The sequence below is a fragment of the Strongylocentrotus purpuratus genome, unplaced genomic scaffold (genome assembly GCF_000002235.5).
Source record: "Strongylocentrotus purpuratus isolate Spur 01 unplaced genomic scaffold, Spur_5.0 spur5_scaffold_5, whole genome shotgun sequence".
Classification (NCBI taxonomy): Eukaryota; Metazoa; Echinodermata; class Echinoidea; order Camarodonta; family Strongylocentrotidae; genus Strongylocentrotus; species Strongylocentrotus purpuratus.
Genome location: NW_022145611.1, coordinates 6,854,285 through 6,873,472, shown reverse-complemented (window position 1 = coordinate 6,873,472; position 19,188 = coordinate 6,854,285). Strand labels below are relative to the sequence as shown.

The 19,188-nt window shown below is 37.8% G+C and overlaps 1 pseudogene; it reads left to right on the top strand.

Moving 5' to 3' along the window:
• The first annotated feature begins 13,516 nt into the window (after window positions 1-13,516).
• LOC100889991 lies at window positions 13,517-17,315 on the top strand (annotated as a pseudogene).
• The last annotated feature ends 1,873 nt before the right edge of the window (window positions 17,316-19,188 follow it).

Here is a 19,188-nt window from a genome sequence, read left to right as displayed (position 1 = left end):
TCCCATATACGTCTTTCTGTGTATAGTGCTTGTAATTTTACGAAAAATGGGCCAAATTTCTTATCATTTTGATGATTCCAGAACCTTGCAGATGCTAGATGCTAGATGATCAACCTTTTCTGATCGATTCCACAATGTTTCTTTCACAATGCAATCGCATGACCATAACTGGTCTTTCCTTTAAGAATGGAGGGGACTGCTTTCTTTAAAATCAGGGAAAATGTGCATAATGTGCTTGGTATTCAGGTTAGATTCGTCATCGTGATATTGTGCACGATATCGTCTCTGAAAACAGTGATTGTAAATATTTTGGTTAATGATTCTGATTCATATTAAACCACGATAACCGTAAAAACCACAAAAGTAAAGCAAAAATAACTTTGGTTTTGCGCACACTGAACGTAGTTCTTTTGTACATTCTTTTCCAAGACGCCCCTGGCTATGGTTATTATTTTAATATATTCCAGAAAAAAAAGTCATGCTACAATATTCTGTTGAAATTGCATTATTATCGAATTTAGAGAGTTTAATAGAGAACAGACTCATTTTGGAGTCGGATAAATATCGATCACTCCAATAAATTGCTATTGGTACGATATGCATCGTCTGTCATTAGGGACTTTTAGATTTGCGTGGACTGATACGTGTGGCGTCCATTCAAGGCAGTGCATTAAAAGGACGTCGATCGTAGCAATCCCCATTCTCTTCGTGCGAATCTAAAAGTCCCTAATGACATTGTACTTCCCGCCGCCAGGTCTTCTCCAAACCAGAGGCGGATCCAGGATTTTGTGAACGAGGGGGTACAATGTCAATGATTAAAAAAAAGAAAATCATCCAGGTTTGTCGGTACAATGTACCTTGTTAATGCAACCAAACTTCCACTTCAAAATAAGGGGGCACATTTTGGGGGCTTATTTGCGAGAGGTATACCACTTCTGTTTCCAAAGGGCGCATGGGGCCGTTTGAGCCCTTTTGAATCTGTCACTTTTCCAGACCGACCTATAAATGACAACAACAAAAAGGCCTCTAGATGCGATGTAATATTTTGCATCTTCTTTTGCCGGTCTTGTAGCTGTGACCTAATCGCAGGCGCCAATCGTGTACTTCGCGCTTCCAAAGACGTTAGCCTGTAACCGATAAAACCGCTGATGCATTCCGTGCTTTAGCTAGGTACTGTACTCGTGAGATGGAATAAAATGGTTTCCATTTTCGAGAGATATCAAGTGTTCATTATGAGCATACATACGCTGCCCTGGTTGTGATGATATCATGATAATTTCCCCGATTGATTACTGCCTTCCAAGACATCTTTGTTGGAAAACAGGTGCTTGTCTTCTCATGAATAACGCGGTAACAAAGCACATACATAAAGGCATGAACATGAATACAGACATTACAATAATTCGCTCATCGTCTACTAAAGGGTATTCCCTGCATGTGAATAATCTGAGTAGAATATCTTTGCGCGCGCATAAGCAAAATATGGAAACATGAAATGAAAGGACGCTAATAAGCACACCGTGATCATGTTCTGTATACGTGAAGCTCGGGCTGGGGCCCTTTTTTTGGATCCTTGCCAGTAAACAGGAAGCGACGATAACATTATGGTGAATTAATCTACCATGAAATAATTATTCATATAAACAAACATTATGGAGTGTGCCAATGGCAGTCTAGACTGTATCCAAGCGAAATATATGTCTAAGACGCCCTCAAGCGATTCGTGAAAAAATTATTTTCTTGAAATTAATTCTTTGCTTTTTCACCCTATACTTTTGAATAATAATTATAATAATTTTTAAAAAATGTATGAGTACCAGTATATTTTATGGAACTCCATAGGGACTTGTTTCGAAATATTCGCCACACCAAGTATGTTAAATAAGACCCCTTGGGGTCACTTAACCCCCAGAGCCCTCGATACATGAATCTCCAAGTCTGGTTGATTTTACCCGTCTTGTGTCTCCTCTTGTCCTTCTGTTCTTTCGTATATTTCGATTATTTAGACACCTTAAAATGTTTTTTGAAAATATGTTATTATATTTGATTACATCTATTTTATTGTGATTATTAAGACACTTTAAAATGATTTTTGAAAATAATGTTCATATTTCATTTATTCTTTGGAACCTACAAAAAACAAGCTATGCTTTCCAGTAGGCCTAGGTTCCTGTTTCATTTCATAATTTTGAACTTACTTTGTCAGCTATGTTCTTTATTTTGCGAACAGTTGATATGAAATGAAATAAATTCGATTCAATTAAAAAAAAAATATTAAAAATACACCCATATCTCGTTGGGTCAATTTGTACACCTAAAAGCCCAAAGACCGATTCAGAAAGAAGATATTTTTCTATTACAAATTTAAAAAGCTGACACGATTTCCTTCATGAACGGGGTGCCGAACCCCCTCGAAAACATTAAAATGCACTTTGACCAAATTTTACCCCCCCCCCCACCTCAAAATCAAACACGGACCCTACCCCATAAAACGGACAATGCCATCTCACTGACTGTTCCACATAAATCTGAATTCATTTAGCATAATCATAATAAAGAAAACATACCGCTATATTGCGAAATATCCTTTGCGGCAAGAGAACACACAAAGGGCTGCATGTACATCAAAATTACTAAAGCGATGACTAACTCGGAGATGGACCGGAAAGTGACTGATTTGTCAAAATAAATGAACCATATATATCTATTCGGATGATTGTATACCTGTATTTTGCATCTACAGGACGAGTCATCGAATGAGTAGTACTGTAGGTTTTCAGTAAAATAAGTTGGAATGCACGCAGAGTGTCAGTAACTATTTCTTGGAATAAAAAATGAAAGATACACCATGCGCACAGTGGTGTGTAAATTCCACGGACCCATTAGAAGATGCTTTCAGTAGGCCCACTCGCATCGTTAATGCGTATTTTTTCTTAAATTGACCAGAGATATGACACATTCCGTCCTCCCCCCCCCCCCTTTCTCCCTCCTTCTCTATCTCTTTTTGACACACACACCTATACTCCCCCCCCCCCCCCTCTCTCTCTCTCTCTCTCTCTCTGTTTATCTCTGTCTCCGTCTTTTTCTAATTTATATTTCTTTTTCTCTCTCTCTCTCTCTCTTTCTCTCTCTCTCTTCTCACAAACCCACACACACTATCTATCTATCTACCCCCCCCCCCCACTCCGGGGTCGGAGGAACCGCATACGTGTTCCCAAAATGTCCGGTAAAGGGGTACTTTTCACGCACAAAAGTCCGGCTCGTATTGACTTTACACACCGGACTTAGGAGGTGTTTTCAAAAGGAGGGAACATGCATACACGTACCCTAAATAACACTGAGTGGGGGGGGGGGGCGGGCTATCTACCCATAGCTCTATTTGTCTTTTTGCGCAATTCCTGCGACGATTCCAGGATTCTGAACCGTGTGGGGGGGGGGGGGCACAAGTGCGAAAATTCTGCGACAATCAAAATGCAGAAGGAAAAAAAAGGGGGGGAGGAAAGAGGTCATCAGGTTTGTGGTGTCCCGCTTTGGAGGGGGAGGGGGCCCATTCCTTAGATCCGCCATCGGTACTTCCCCTTCTCTTAACATAATCTAATTCCCCTTTTCTTGCATTTCCTTCTTTCTTCAAATACTTCGTATTATAACGCATTTATCTTTCTTAATTCCATGCTCCTTGCTTCCTTTGTTCCACTTGACAACATTTTCGGAAACTAACGTCACTACCATGAGGAATTCGATAATGTTAACTCATCTATGTCTTTTGTCTTGAAAATAATTACTTTTAGAGAGTTTTTTGAAGATTATCATGTCTTATATTAAGTGACGGATTAAATGATGTCATTCTATATTTAAGAATAAAATTGGAAGCTCATCTCCCGACTCTGCCCTTATCGAGCGTAAAGGCTAGAAGTGTTTTAGTTGGCAATATTAATCGCTTTTTAAGGATCATCATTTTTATTCATCAGGGTGGGGAGGAGGTGTTTCTCAATGGAAGGGAAAAGGGCATCCTTTTTTTCTTAACCGGAGTTTGACCGCCTCTTCATTTTCGCTCAGACGTCAAAGCCATTATTCCATCTCCTCTCCTCTCCTTCATTCATCACATGACCAGTTGACCACACCCTAAGGATGCATATGTACATTGGCTTAGCCTTCCCTCCCACATTTTTGCTGTAATTCATCTGAAATATTACTGCACCGGCTTTCGAAACGTATGAGGCAATAATTATTATTAGCAATGTCCTTTTAAAGTCTGCGAACATTACAATGACATATTATTACGTATTCCGCACATGATCTCTTACTTGCACATGAGTTGATTTCCGAAAGTGTTTTCAATGATCCGATGACCATCGTGTTATTTTAATATTGATGGGTACAAGGCGATACTTTAATGTATCATTCTTAAGGGAAAAACTAGTATATCTCTTATTTATTCTTATTCATTGATCCCACAAAGAATCTTCTTCATTGTGCCATGTTATAATCCTAAGAATTATGATTAAGTAAAAAAAAAAATAATAAAAAAAAATAAAAAACAGCAAAACAAAGAAGGAAGCTCTGATACGTTGCCTTTTCCACATTCCTTTCTGTCCCTCGCTTTCTCTCTTATTTTTTTCACTTTTACCCCATTACGCCATCCCCTCCCCCTCCCCCTTCCCCTCCCCCCTCCCCCTCTCCCCTCTCCCCTCCCCACCCCCATCCTTGACCTCCCTAGCTACGCAACTGACAGTGATCGATATACACCCCAGGCTGAAAGCTCTATTACTACCCACTTTGTGTAGGCTTAGGTGATGTATTAGTTTAATCGTTTTTATAGTATCATTTTCATTACGATGAGGGCGAAAAAGACTTTCTTCATCGCCGGGGAGATTATGAAAGTCCAGTTAAGACGTCACACTCATTACGCCATCCGCTATCTTCATTCTCGACATACGAGCCGACCTTGGCATCGCTCGTGCACACATTATATAGGTACACACGGGAAGTGGGGTACAAGTTTCTTGCAACTTCCGCGACGTCATACATAAGGGGCGGACCCAAAATGTTGTCGAATGGGGGATTTCTGAGAAAGCCATGACAGGCAACAGCGACAAGAGGTTATCACATTTTGAGGGTGCCTTTGAATGGTCTATGATTTGAAAGGGGGCAACACAATCTCAATAAGGGTCCTCACGACATTCACGATTTGGTTTCAGAAAAGAAAATGAACCAGTTGAGAGCCCCCCTCCCTCCTAAATATTCCCGTTCCATACATGCTACACCCAATAATCTATTAGCCTATTTCGCTTTGCTCATTTACTTTCTCTTTTTATTATGCATGTATTTGTTTATCCTTGTCTCTTCAGGGATTATGTTTGTCTTATCAATTTTATTGGATTTTTGTTTTATTTGTAAAGCAATTTTGTAAAATTTATGCCAGTGAAAAACAAGCTTGAAACTTCGCAATGTATACTTCATTTAATTTCGATTTTATTTAGGTCAGGCTATCCCATCACAGGCGTGCGTTGAAAGGGTACATACATGAATGTGAATGAAATGATTGGATTTTAAACCACTTTTATTTTGCAGAAAGGTTCCACTGTCTACGCACATAATTATGGTGAAATCATTCTACAGGTAAAAGAATATTAAAATGCAAAATACGTATGGCCAGATGCGGAGCCATTGAGGGGGTGCTGGTGGCATGGGGTTAATCGAATAAGGGGAAGATATGGAGGGGCGTGACACTTTATTTGTGCGTTGCTTTTCCCCTTACCCCTTTCTTCCTTCCCCCTTTTGTTTTGCCAATCGAATGAAGAGGGCGCGTACCCCACGTCCCTCCGTAACGACGCCATCTTGTGCATGATAACCATTGAGGTCAGTCATCAAAATGATGAAAAGAAAGACAAAATAGATGCGTACTTGATGTCCTTCCATTGGCTATTGAGATGCCTTACCTTATTTAGTATTTACCCTACTCTCCATCTAATTTGATGACGCATTTCATATTCATTGAGAATAATTTAGCTGTCATTATAGTAAAACTGTATCCTTTGTCCCTCTCTATAATCATTTTATAATTTGCTAGGGTATTGAAGTACCCGTCCCCCTACTCTCTCTCTCTCTCTCTCTCTCTCTCTCTCTCTCTCTCTCTCTCTCTCTCTCTCTCATGATCTCTTTCTCTTTCTCTCTCTCACTCTCTCCTCCTCTCACCTCTTCTTCTCTCTTCCATCCGTTTTTTCTTTCACCCTCTCTCTTTCCTCCCCTTCATCCTGCATCCAGTTCTTTTTATGAAAGCGTGATCCATGGAATATCGTAATTATCTTCGTGGTTCCTTTTCTCATCATGAACTCATAATCATTCCAGAACATTGACTACACCGAAGAATAGTCTTAGAACACCAAACCTCGACGGAGCTAAGATGCATTTTCATGAGAGAAAGAACGAAGATGGAAGCCTACATCCAACCCATTCCGGCTTCAGCATCCCCTAACCATATTATAACCCCGAGCTATAGTCACCGTAATTTGCAATGTGTTGATAGCCGAGCAAAACGTTGTTGGTGTATTATATGGGTCGTCTTAAGTTAACATGCATAATGGTTTACTGATATAATAATATCTACAACTTTAAATTTAAATGACATTATAAAGCCAAATAAATTTTAAAGTCAAAGGAAATTGTAAGGAGGTGGTTTTGACATGGAGTGAATTGCAATCAGTTTGTTTGTTTCGAGAAATTACTTTGTAATTGTGTACTCTAAAGAAGAAAAAATATGTAGGGTCTTTAATGAGTTAAAATTTACATTAAAAAATCTGTCTAAAAAGTTTTAATCCAAAATGTAATAAACACTCTTGTTTTATCTTTGTAATATGGAACATAAAATAGCGCGCCGCTTTCCTATCTAAGTTTCTTAATGATCAGTACCATTATTCAAACACGTCAAAAGAGTAATATTTGTTTTAAGAACTATCATCTGGTCTTCGTTTTCAATACGAAACACAATGGCGTAGCTCCTGCATGCATGATGACACCCCCCCCCCCCCCTCCCCCTCAATTATTGATTGCGAATAGTAGGGGGAAACGGAGAACAAGGATGAGAAATAGAAGAAAAAAAAGAATGAGGATGAGATAAAAGCCTCCCCGAACTTTTTGTAATTAGTATTTCATGAACCAATTAAGATCGGTACCTACCACTGTGACATGAGTACCCCCACAAATGGACGGGCCCCCCGCTACGCCCCTGAAGACGTGCATTTTCTGTACTCATCTTTATCTTTCGCTTGCTCGGGTTGCGGGGTATCAGACGCGCCAGATGGCCAAGTTTATTACTACAAAGCCGAGGTATTGATTATGTTTCGTATCTCATCCTGTTTTCATATTTAATATCCGCCCCCCCCCCCCCCCTCGACTTTCGCTTGCCACATACCAGACAAACAAGACTATTGGATATCGTTTAAACAAAAATCCATAAGCGCAGGGGCGGATCCTGAATTCGGTAAAAGATGGGGCACGTTTTTCTAAATTTGTCAGCTTAAAGAAAATGGCATATTGTGCATAATATTGTGTACTAAAGGTATGCCACTTTGGTTTCAAAGGGGGGATGTGGGCCCTCCCCCCCCCCCCCCACACACACACACACAAACATACACACTAATACGCCAGTATATGAGCGGGTCTTTGATGTTAGACTCTCCTGCGCGAATGCGTATGAACCTCGGGCGGGGGGAAACGAAACCGAACCTTGATCATTTGGCGAAGCGACGTCGTTGAATGATAATAGCCGATGACTCATCGACCGGTTCGTTAATTGCCTGCTCCCCATGTATGGTCAATGGTCAGCGATCGGGGGAAGAGACAGAGAGAGTGTCCATTATGACGCAGTGCGAAAGCGCGGGAAACTGCGCAGACGACGCACTCGCTCTTTCCCGCTCGTTGTCTGCATCAATGGAATTTTCACAGCATCCTCACGACTCGATCTTCATAAATTATGATAAGTAGGAGGAGGAGGAGGATGCAATGTGAATGTCCGTTGATGACTACATGTAGCTCAAGGACAGTGAGCCATTTAACTCCAATAAAAGATGAGTTAGGGTACCTGCAGTCAGTCATCAGCTCTACATAAATTAGCCTTACTGAATCAGATTTCATTCTATTTCTCTCCGTATTTCTCTTATCCTTTTATTTATTTATCTATTCCTTTCATTTATTTATCTATTCCGAGTTAAATTCATTTATTGAATTTCCATTTGGAAGAAAAATAGGAAAATTAAATTTAGTAACTGCTTCATAAGTGAGCTTCGTAATATACACGTGAAATATGCATGCATGGCTTCAAGAGAGATGCTCCCAAAATTCCAATAACAATAATATTACAACAGAAAGTGGTATATAATTATTAAAGACACTATTCATGAATATTTAATATAGTTTTCACCTAGTTCTCACACTAGTTCTCTTGTTTACCTGTCATATCTATTTGTTTGTGAAGACACCTATTTTACTTCGAATATTCTATGTTTTTACAATGACAGAAAATATTTATTTAACTTGATAAAACGTAATGCAAATGGAAATGAGAAGTTAAGGACATGGTAATACTATATGCCTCGTTTCCTTCAAGAACAAAACAAACAAAAATCCCCATACCATTCGTCTTGAAGTGAATTATGAGTCAAGTTTAGATTTCTTAAAGAACCAATCCATTCGTCATCAAAACGGACAATATGTATTCTCGAAGTTATTGCATGAACGAAACGGGAATGACAAATAGATATTAAATCTCTTTACACTGAATCATCAAGACAAATTTCTCTGTTTCTGTTTCTGTCATCATATTCAGTACATTCACAAACTATTAGTGATTTGTAATATTGTATTTTGTTCGACGCTATCTTCTGAAATGTTTCCGACAAGATATATCTCTATATCTCAATCCAAATATGCCATTATTCTCAAACGCTGCGTGGAATTTTCTTTGGGACAAAAAAACCATCATGAAACTATTTTTGTATGCGCAAGTTTACCTCCAGAAACAAAATAATTTTATGATATTTTAAGGTGAGAGAAGGTATATAATTATAGACAATTACATGTAATCCATACAACGCGCTTTATGCTTTACGACCGAGTGTTGTGCGACCAAAGGCAATGCATGATTCGTTCAAGTGATGCGCTCCCCCGCGCCCGCCCTTCTACCAAAGCAGAGATGCTATCTCGTTGCGTTGATGTTGGCAATGGCAATAGGCGGGGCTGATGTGGCTATACCGGCGTTGCTATTAGCTTCATGCAATGCACATTGCTTCAACATAGATGACTACACGGTGTAATCTTTAGATATTACACACACAACACACACATCTACACACGCACATGTCACATAGAGCTTTGAATGATGTGCAGGTGAAAGATTATGGTTAGTGTGTAACCATGTTGACCTATTTCGCTGATCATGTTCATTAGCAATAGATGCTGTGCACAGGCGGTCAGCGTGGAAACATAAATGTCATCGTAGTAATGTGCAATAAAAAATGGCGCGCGGGGAGGAGGATGTAGACATACTAGTATGGAGGTCGATAAAGAGAATGCGGATATTTTTGTCTTTATTTCTCATCTCTGGTTTCCATCCTCTTATCTTTCATCAACGTTATCTCCTTTTCCTCTTCCACATGCATCTCCATCTTGTAATGTATAAGGCGTACAAGGCGGTGGATTGGAAAAAGAAGAGAAAAAAAGAAGTTGCTGAGTGTAATCCTAAACAGAATTATAACATGTGTGCGCATAGTAGACGTACAATAATAAATATGTAAGAGTTTGACTAATGTTATAAGGTGTATTTTAAGAGGCTTTTTGTCATAACTAAATCCATTCTTATTTGTAGCTATTATAGGTGATTTGATGCCATCTATAAGCTACTAAAAGTAACGCATTTACCCCCCCCCCCCCCCTCTAACAAAAAAGGAGTAAAATAATGAAAATATATAAGACATTCAAAAGTAAACTTAAGACTTATCTGTTTAATATGTAATGTAATGTAATCATATTTTGTTTGTTTAACTATAAAGCGTTATGTAAATATTAACTATTATTATTGTATGATTGTTATTAGGAATTTGTTATTATAATTATGTATCATGTATTATATTCTTGTAATTTGTAGGTTAACATTACTTTAATTTAATTTTTTGTTAAGTGCTTAGAAACTTTGTATTAAGCGCTATATAAATGTAATTTATTATTATTATAAGGTATTCGTTTTACATGTTCGTGTTTTTTTTTAATTGAAATTTGCCCAAACGAAAAATGATTTGAATGCGCCGATCTGTTTGAAGGTGGTAACACTATATACATTTACACATAGATGTAAACAGAACACAATAAGTAACTACCCCCCCCCCCCTAAATAACTGCTCATAAATTTCATAAATGTATCACGATTCCATCTTACTACAATATTGGTACAGTCGTTATGTACATTTTGTCTGAAAATCAGAGATATTCATCACTGTATGGCTGAATGAGCACAGATTAAAGACAGAAATGCCCAACTATTCAAAAGTCACAAGACTTATTGTGCCTATACATTGCTGTGAAACGTCCAGTACATGACTGAATGCATTGATTATGGTTTATGGAACAATAAAGTGTTTGATATTCCATCCATTTCTATTTTAAATTGTGGCAGGTGGGGGAGGGGGAAGGGGGAGATTGCATACATACATGTGATTGCTGTGCATTTACACACAATAATTATCCATAAACAAAGCATGAATATATTATGGCCTCTTGCATTCACCAGATGATTTCTCTTTCGATGTCATAACCAATTTAGACTCAGTAACAAACAAAATTATTTTCTGTTTTTCATAGACTAACATTACTTAGTAACTAAGCCTACCCTAGCTTCTAGAGCATTCCACTTCCAGACCCGTACAACAAAATTAAGGTCAAAGGTCAATAATCATGACTGTCTTCATTATTATTTATAAACCATTTATACCACACAATTTTTCCAAATGACCACTTTGGACACTGACCACTATTAGGGCCTATTGTTACTGTTAGTAGAATGGTAATTCCTAATATAATTATACTGGTAACCAGTGGCGGATCCAGGGATTTCTTACGGGGGGGGGGGGGGGCGGGGGCACAAAATCGCATGGGGTGAAATATGAAAAACGATGGAGCGAAGCGAAAGAGCGAGGCGTCAGCGGCAAGGGAACGGAGCGACCAAGCGGGGGTGGGTCTTGGAGGGAGTGAGAACCCCATCCCCGGGTAAGAAGCATTTGCAATTTTAGAACCACATTAATTTTATAGGCGCATTTTCTGGCACTTCTTGGAGTAATATGACGTCAAATTGCTTTCTCCTACCCCCTCCAAGAACAGGGATCTTTTGCAATTTGAGAACCACATTTGGCGCAGTAATGTCCTAGTCTGCAAGCACAGACCCTAGTTTGACAATTTATCCAAAAAAAATCATTGTGCCTTGAGATAAGCCTAGCCCAGCTACCTACTGGTTGTGTCAAAATATGTGTCAGTAGCAGCTACAGTACATGACCTATGGTAGTCTTATATAGCAGACTCACTTTTACAACTGACCAGGGTTTGTGCTTGCAGACTAGTAATGTCCACCGGCAAAAAACGAGGCCTTCTGATTGGTTAGAAGTAAGAGAAAAGTGATCTGTCACGTTGCGAGACGTTGTATATGTTTCGTTGCTGCATAATGCACAAAAACAGTGGTCTGGTACTTCACCAGTAGTACTTGCACAAATTATCTCGAGTGTATAAACTGTGTTGTTATCCCATTTTTCTTTTAAAAGAAATGCAATTCCTCATGCTCTCGCACCTCTCTTCTATCGTTGTTTAATTCTCTTTCATTTTTTCCCTTTCTCCTTTAAATCAAAAAAATCCTCCCTTTCCCCCCTTTTTTCCATCTGTTTTTTTGTTTTGTTCTTGAGTCTTGTGCTTTTTTTTCGGGGGGGGGGGGGGGGAGGGCTACACGCTTGGCAAGATGGACCTCATATTTTGTGTGTCGTAATTCTCAAATAAAAGTTAATTTCAAGGTTGCTTCTCGCTTAGTTTGATGGAAAATAAAAATGCCTCCTCTCAAATTGGCCCAAAACTTGTAAATAGCGATTTTTTAAATATTTTTTATAAAGACAACGGGTCCTTCTAGGGTAAAACGACAAAGAAATTTTCTTGTTAAAATCATTTGCATGAATAGAAATAGATGCTTTCTGTCAATTAGATGGAAGATCTTTTCAAAATATCATTCTTAATTACAGCACGTATAGACTCAAGTATGTTTTCATTTAATGGTGTGTCAAGCGCGTAACTAGGATATTTTTTAAGGGGGCGGTAGTGAACACGCGAAGCGTGCGAATCACTTACAGGGTGCGCAAAACGCGCTCCCTAGGGGGAAGGATGGGTGCAGGGAAGGGGATTCATGACGTTTCATTGAATTATTAGAGAAAGAAGACGATTTGTTGTACCGTTCTCGACTCTTAATACTTGTCTGAATTCAGTTTTTCCCTCCCGCGCGAAGCACGCGGAAGTTTCGACGTTTCATTAAAATATTAGAGAAAGAAGACGATTCGTTGTACCGTTCTCGACTCTTAATCCTTCTCTGAAATCAGTTTCCCTCCTCCCGGACGGTTTATTAGAGAAAGAAGACGATTTGTTGTACCGTTTTTTACTCTTAATCCTTGTCTGAATTTTCGAAAAATGTTTCTTTGTCTGCTCCTTTTCCTTCCCACGTTCTTTTACTTTTTTCTCTTCTCTCTCTCTCTCTCTCTCTCTCTCTATTTTTTTTTTTTTTTTTTTTTTTTTTGGGGGGGGGGGCGCGCGACCGCCCCCACCGCCCCCCCCCCCCGGCTGCTAATTTTGTTTTCCCAAACAGGTTTGCCAATGCTAATATTTCCGGTCATCTGATTGGCTGATATGTTTCGTCATTAGCAATGACGTAACCGTTAGGGTGAGTGATAGGGTTATAGAAATCATGCAGAATCACTTTTCATCAACCCATCGTTGGCTCAATCGGTAAGGTCAGCGTAATACAATCTCAGAGTTGTGGGTTCAAGTCTCAGTTTATTCAGTTTTTTGCCTTTATTAAAAGTGAGGCAAAGCAATAAAAAAATCAAAGTCTAATTGTTTGCGACCTCTTTCCAAGCTGCTAATAACGTAGAACATATCAGCCATTGAGGAGAACGGAAATATAAGAAATTGCAAACCTGTTTGGGAATAAAAATTTCGCCCCCCGGCTACGCGCCTGTGGTGTGACACAGTTATCTCAATTTTCTTCCACACATTTTCACCAATTTACACTCTGAGGGGAAATGTCTGGTCGTAGGTCAACCAACATATTAATATGAAACTGAACTGAAATCCACTTCTTCCTGAACTTATTTCCGCAGCTTCCAGCCAGCATATATCACTCATCCCTAATGTGCCAGCTTGTAGAAAGTGGATAGATGAAATGAAAACCAGCACATATTATGTGTCACATGCACTGACTGGTCACATGTCGTATATGTCGTACTAATACTGTGCCATCCTCTTTCAGGAACTATTTTGAGTTTTCATTTTTCTTTTCGAGATTTCAAACAACTTTTTTTTTTAATTCCAAACTTTAGAATGATCTGCAGTCAAAACGAATGACACGTGTAATTTTTTCAGCCCGAGGCGTGCAGAACCCTAAAAGTTTTTAAATTTCAAAGGATTTCCTAACTCAAATTATAATATATAAATAACAAATTAAAAAAATCCTCGGAAACTTAAGAGACTAGTACAGTGGGGCGTTGCAAAAGGTTGAGTTTCAATCGATTGCAAATCGCACTACAGCATTGGAGTTACGTGTCCGTTTGCGAGGGAAAAGAGAGTCACTGAAGAAGTAAAAGACACCAAATGTCATAGTTTTCGACGCTACTTTTCAAGGAAACGAGGGCTTCAACATGCAGGATATTAAATGTGTAATAGTCGGGGACAGAGCGGCTGGCATATTTGATCTTCTCTTCAGCTTTACCAAAAACGCATTTCCTGAAGGATACATTCCCACTGTATTTGACGATTTTTCTGCCAATATGATGGTGAATGGAAAGCCATTGCACTTAGCATTGTTGGATTTAACTGGTCAGGAAGATTACCCTAGACTGAGACCGCTCTCCTATCTCCAAACAGATGTGTTTCTTATTTGCTTCTCGTTGGTGAGCCCTGATTCCTTTGACAACGTCCGTGCTAAATGGTATCCAGAAGTTCGCCAACATTGTCCCAACACGCCCGTCATCTTGGTTGGAACTAATTTGGATCTTCGGGATGATAAAGAGACAATTGATAAGCTAGCTCAGAGGGACCTATCACCAGTTACCCACTCTAAGGGTTTATTAATGATGGAGGAGATTGGTGGTGTGAAGTATTTTGAATGCTCTGCTCTCACTCAGGAAGGACTCAAGGCGTTGTTTGAGGAAGCTGCCACGGAGCTGTACTAGGCCCAGATCAAAATAACAAGAAGTGCTGCAAATGTTCATTACTTTGAACATGCACAAAAATGTCTTAGTACCATGTTTGTTTCAAAATGAGTTTCATATACATACTCCTGACACCTTTGGTATATGAGCCAGAATATATCACTTCAAGTGAAAGAATTACTGTTTTACTTGAGAGAAATTATGTCATTTTGATCAAAGGGTCAAAATGTCATGGTATGACATATCAGGAGTCCATTATGTCCATGGTAAATAGACGTTGTATTTTTTTTTGTTATCTAAATTTCTGTTCCATACTGTTATTTTATTCTTCCAATATCATTTGTTTTGTTTTTATGGCATTTAATTAAAAAACTGTTTTATATAAAGTTAAGTATTTTGTAATTTTCAAAGCAATGCCACAACATTATGTGGTTTCTGTAAGTTTAGTAAACAAATTCAACAATATAAAAAATAAAGAAAGAGTGTAACATTACACCATCAATGCGGTTTAGATTTGCTTGTGTTTTATATGTACAAACTTTGTATGCATTATTTACAGTTCAGATCTGACTGTCCCATGTAAATTGTTTACTGGATTATGTATTTAGAAGAGCTTTTAAGAATAGATTAGAAGAAAAAAGTTTTGATGAGTTGAGAAAGAGACAGAATAAATGTACAATGGTACATGAAGTTAATGGCAGTAAAGTGAATGGATATAAGATGCTACTTTATAAACATTGTATTAAGTAACACGGAAGCTTCTTGGTATTTAAATTCCATTTCATGTCTTATAGGCAATAACAACATAATTGCATGACTTATATGTATTTGTTAATCTGTAGATGATGAAGCAGTGTAAGACAATGTAACTAGACTTTCATCAAGTTGGGTAGACCATTTTTCTATATTATCTCATGTTCTTGTGAAAGATGGTGTTTTGAGTATACGGTCGCAAAGGTTCGTAAGACCGATAATTTCGTACGAATCTCCCTGCTTTTCCGTTGTCTGAAAATCGTTCGTACGGCGTTCGTAGCCGTTCGTAATGGCATTTGTGACCGAGGCTTTAGGTCCGTAGTTTACTATTGTCCGTAGTTTACTATTGTCCGTAGTTTACTATTGTCAGAACTAAAACTCTGAACCAGAAAAATAACTCCATGTGAATGAGATCAATCTTTAAAAGCAAGTTGGAGTTGATGAAGGTGGAGTTCACAATGGATTGGAGTACATTTATTTGTCTTTGCCTGTTTGTTTGTAACCCCCCACATTCCAAAGCCAAAGATTTTGTTTGTACCAATGTCTTCCTTTCAATATCTTCACAATCAAAAGAATGCTATCGATTATGAAGGCTAACAAGTTTCATTTATAGACACGTTATGCTACCGTCACAAAGGTTCGTACGTACGATAATTTCGTACGAATCTCCCTGTTTTTCCATTGTCTTCCCGAATTTCCATTGTCTGAAAATCGTTTGTACGGCGTTCGTAGCAGTTCGTAATGGCATTTGTGACCGAGGCCTAACACAGATATTTCTCTACCTGCATCATGTAATTTAATTTTGAGGGAAAAGCACTAATGGTAGAGAGTATAATTCATGGTTCTGCTAATCTCCTGATTTGAACACATGGAAAGGAAGATAAGCTTCATACATACATGAATGTGCTGTGGATAGAAATGATATATTTGAATATTATTTGGTCTCTTTTGAAATTGTACGTGTGTTTGGGGGTTTGTGTCGCTATAATTTTATGTAAAAAGTTATATTAATTGTAGGATATAGTCGCTGGTCATCAAAAAGCTTAGTTGCATTGTATACTACTTTTGTACATGTACAGTATATATTTTTGGTATTTTGGCCTTTTTATCATTGTAGATAAAAGAAGAGATAATACAGATGAGTATGTTTGTCACTGGTGGTATAGCCGGAGCCCGGGCGGGGGGGGGGGGGATGCCCTTCACAATTTCCTGTGCTCACTCCCCCACCAACTTCAAAAAAATATATTGGAAAAAAGTATATTCTAGTGCACTGTAAAGTTCATTGATGCATTAGAATGTCAGTTTTAATATCTAAACTCTAAAGTGCATAATGTCACTTCTCACGTCACTTCACTTTTAGTTTTATGCGCTCTCCCACCCTGGAAGATATCTCGCTATGCCTCTGATCGTATACCTGTACATAGACATTGAACATATCATCATGTCCAATTCAGGGAGGGGGAGGTGTGATTTTACCAGGGGGTAAAGATTTGTTATTTCTAATATTTTATATTACAAACATATCCAAAATGTAAATAATGTTGTCGTAAGATTTCTTGGAATAATTTCCCAACACTTGATATATTCCCCATTCAATTTACATGTTGATTTGATATCTATTACATGTCATGTTTGGAATATGTAGAAGCAAATATCAACATAGTTCGTCCTGCAGACATTTTTTTGGTCATGTCTGTTTAATTTGTAATTTAAGTCTGAATATCGAATGCAAAGCAAAATATGTCTTCTTTTTTTTTCTGGCTTGATATTTGTTAATAGCATGATGTGAATCTTTCAAGTTTTACAACCATTGCTACAAAAAATGCACTCTTAATACCACCTTATCTAGAATATCAGAAACCATCTTCTCAGTGCACTTAAAAAGCTATATCTATAATTATTTAGTTTAGCCCCAATACTTCTAAGAAATTTATATTAATATATTTATCTGTATCACAAGCATTGCATGGATTTTGTGCCTAATAAAAAGAATTTGTATGTAAAGACAAATATTTTCCAGTTTTTCATCACTTCAATCATTTATCTTGTTAGATTAAATACTATAAAATTATAAGAATATGTTATCATGAATGATGTAACAATAAAGGGAAATAAAAACTTGCAATCAATCGCAACTTTCTTGCAACACCCCATTAGTCTGTATGTCTCTCTCTCTGTCTCCTAAGAGACATAAATAATTTTCCCTTTCATTATGGTTTTAGACTTTTAGCATCCCCTACAGAAACACTCATTATATAGACCTTATCCATGCAACCACTTAAAGGGATAGTTGAGTTCTGTTTTCAGACCGCAAATGCCTCCAAAATGCATTGTTATTGCGCTTATTCTTATCTATGACATTTCTAGTGCCCTCTTAGAACCTTAAATTGCTATGAAGGTAATTTTAGACATTTTTTAGACTCCGAAATGTGTGATATTTAGCCATTACGATCATACCAATTCAGCTCCACTTTCAAAAAATACGGTGACCGTTAATTAATTATGTAATTAAAAATAACAATACATGGGCCTGCTGGTTGTGCGTAATATAACCAACACGAAAATGCCAACAAAAAATCCAACATCGGCATTGGCTGAAATACGTGGTAAAAGGCGCTATTTCGTTTTTTTCAATGGCTTTTTCAAATTATCTAATATTTGTGGTGGTACACGAGTATTAGAAATCGTTATATTTATGGATATTTCAGCCGTCTCGGAACCGATTTTGATTAAACAAAGATGATTTTGTCATTTAAATTGTATATTCTTTCAAAATTTGACACTCAGTTTTTCGGTATCTTACAAAAAAATTATTTTGTTTTGCGCCCTCTGCAACAGAACTCAACTTTCCCTTTAAACACTTTGGTAGCGTTTTTCTCTTCTTTTTTTATTATTCTTTTTTATAAGAAAATTTGAATTTAAAAAAAAATAGAAAAATTTACTGACACTGTCTTGCGCTGACATTTAACCATAATCCCTGTAATATTCAGATCAACTGCACGCTTATTCATTGTCTTTAAAAATAAAATAACAAATTGAATGAAAGAGTTATTCCGTTTTTAAGTTTGCCTAAAGTAAGATGAAGGCAAAAATCAACCTCATTATCTTCCTTACAAGACGACATGGACTGCTTTGAGAGAAAATGTATGATCCTCTTTTACAAATTAGCAGGGTTCTGAAATAGACCATACACGTGAAATAACTTTATTTTCAACGACACATGATTTCTATTTCAGTATTCTTCAGACATAATCCAACATAAGGGAATAATTCCAGAAAGATTGAATCAGATTACGACAAAGTGATATTCATCGCCTTCCGATGAACACGATACATGTCTGAAAAATAATGCGTTGGCTAAAAATTGTTTGCCCTCCATCTTTAGCAAACATTGAAGAGCGCACGTATCCCCTCAGTAATGATTGACAATCATCGAAATGTCATGGAAATAAGTTTCATTCGTGTCATCTGGTACCAGGGGAAGGATTTTTATTGTTATATTATAATAGTATATTATGGAGGTAGGATAATCGGTAGCTAAAACGTGAGGGGTGCGGTTGCGAGATGGGCATGGAGACATTGCACTACCCCTCCCCGACAATTATTCTTGTTTAAGGAAAATTAGGTCTTAATGGTTTAATGACATATCAATACTTAAATGCATTTTATTTTGCCACGCTCCCCTCTGAAATCTCTAATAATTATGGTAAAAAGGTAAATATGTAGCAAGGATATAGTATATGCACATAATCATGATTATCTTGGCATGTCGATCATGTTGTGTTGTGTATACATTTTCGTTAAGTGTAGCCGGAGCTGTCGCGCAACTCAATTGGCTATATATTTTTAGAGTATGACATCATTTACCGTCATTTGACTATGTCGCATGCATGTACTTCAGTCTCTGTAATGTTGACCTATATGATTATTTACAACGTTGAACTGCCGCCAAAGTAATTATAGAGAGCAAGAGCAAGAGAGAGAGAGAGAA